The sequence below is a fragment of the Gekko japonicus genome, unplaced genomic scaffold (genome assembly GCF_001447785.1).
Source record: "Gekko japonicus isolate JY-2015 unplaced genomic scaffold, Gekko_japonicus_V1.1 scaffold69, whole genome shotgun sequence".
Taxonomy (NCBI): domain Eukaryota; kingdom Metazoa; phylum Chordata; class Lepidosauria; order Squamata; family Gekkonidae; genus Gekko; species Gekko japonicus.
In genome coordinates, this window is record NW_015175972.1 from 218,487 (window position 1) to 220,935 (window position 2,449).

Sequence of the window (2,449 nt, forward strand, 5' to 3'; positions counted from 1 at the left end):
AGGAGGGGTAATCAGGTGAGACTGAGTGAAAAAGCTGGCTGGATGCAACTCACTGGATAGTTCTGAAATATATATCATACCCATCTCCAGGTACAATGAAACAGAAGCTCAGTGGTACTTTGAGTCAGAACTCATTTCATGCTGGGATAAATTTTGTTAATCTCTAAAGTGCAACAGGACTTGTGTGCTATCTTAAGCAGAGTTACATATCTCTGTGTCCACTGACTTCAATGGACTTAGAATGGTGTAACTCTAGGATGGCACTGTAACATAGTGATCTCAACAGAATTTCTCTCTCCGGGTAGAATCTCTGTACCACATTTCAGACTGATTGGATTTATCTTCATCTTGATTTTAGATGTGTAGAATTTGCAGGCATTTTGGTGGCACAGCATGGGAAAACCAGTATGTCTTAACTCTGTGGTCACTCTTGCGGCTCTACAACAAAAGCCACCCTTCCAGTGCAGCCCATGTTAAACTATACCTGCTTGTAGCTTTCTAGGAAGTAAGCAGCTGTTATTATTTCCATTCAAAAAAATTAGGAAATGGATACATAGAAAATTGCAATGACTTGCTTACTACACTATGAATCATACGAGTCCATTAGAACACAGGGCTTCCTCTCTCTAAAGACAGATCCAGGCAGCCTAGTTGTATGCATGCTTACTCAGAAGTATGTATGTCCCAATTAATCCAGTGAGACACCCACCTGTCCCTTTCCTGCAGTGGGGAAGGGGGTCACCTCCTCCAGACCTTGATATTTGTTTGAACACAGCCATCTCTGCAACACACTGCAATCAGTAGGAGCAGTGCTTGAAGTCTAGAAGACTGGGAGTGAACCACAAAGAGCCTAGGAGGAGACAGTCTATTCAACGTCTGTGGACAAGAGCTCCTGGACAGACAGTATTCCCCTGTGGCCCACAATATAGGATTTTATATCCTGGATACATGTGTCCACATGAAAACACTGGTAGTGGTTGTCCAAAGATATGGACTGAGGTACCACCAGTATGCAAATGACACCCAGCTATATTTCTCCTTAACAGCTGAGCCAGGTGGGTCTGCGTAAGTCCTGAACAGGGGTTGGGAGAAGGTAAACTGGAGAGCCAGTTTGGTGTAGTGGTTAAGTGTGCGGACTCTAATCTGGGAGAACCGGGTTTGATTCCCCACTCCTCCACTTGCACCTGCTGATTGACCTTGGGTCAGTCACAAGCTCTGGCACTTCTCCAAGAGGTGTGATATGGCCACCATGATCCATGCTCTGATCAGTTCCAGGTTAGATTACTCAGCTGGACTACTGGAAGATAATAAGTATTTTTAAAAAAGCAGTGGGGGCAATGGGAAAACTCATTTTTGGAATGGTGAACTACAAGAAAAACATTAAAATACTGGTAGTGGTTGTCCAAAAATATGGAGTGAGGTACCACCAATATGTAGATGACACCCAGCTATATTTCTCCTTAACAGCTGAGCCAGATGGGCCTGCAGAAGTCCTGAATGGGATATATGGCTCACCATTCCAAAAATGAGTTATCCCATTGCCACGGCTGCTTTTTAAACACTGATTATCTCCCTGTAGCCCAACTGAGGATACTTTGTCAACCTGTTAGATAGGCAGTGGAAGTAAAGTTAGATTACTGTAATGCACCCTGTGGGGCTGCCATTAAATATGGTGTGGAAACTGCCACTAGTTCAAAAACAGCCACCCGGCCATTGTCAGGGACTTAACTACAGGCATCATATCACCCCTGTGCTGAAAGATCTGCATTGGCCACCCGTCTGTTTCTGGCCATGTCAAAGAGTTGGTTCTTACTTTTAAGGCCCTAACGGCTTGTGTCTGGGGTAGCTGAAGGAACATCTCCCATACTGTTCAGTCTGCCTGTTATGGCTTGTTTCTCAAGCCCTTGGCTTCAGAGGTGGCAGGAGGATGACAACTAGAAAGAGTGCATTTTCAGTGGTGGCATCTTGTCTTTGGAATGCCCTCTCTCTTGAGGCTTGTCAGTCACCTACCTTACTTTCCTTTATGTGCCAAGCCAGAACATTTTTCTTTACCCAGGCTTTTAACTAAGTGGTTTTATCTTCTTTAGCTGTTTTAGGATCTGTGCCAAGCCGGAGGACTGTTTTATCAGTATCCCTTTAGACCAGAGGTGTCGAACTCATTTGTTACAAAGGCTGGATCTGACATAAAGAGCCAGTTTGGTGTAGTGGTTAAGTGTGCAGACTCTAATCTGGGAGAACCAGGTTTGATTCCCCACTCCTCCACTTGCAGCTTGGGTAGGGTTGCCAATTCCTACCTGTCGCTGCAGCGGGGGACTCCCGGCTTGCTCCTGGAGTGCACGCAAAGCACGCATGCGCCGCAACCACGTCACCCGGAAGTGACGCGACCACGCCGGGCATGCTGGGGGTGGGGCCACGACCATCCAAGGGAAAACCATAGAGTTTTCCCTCG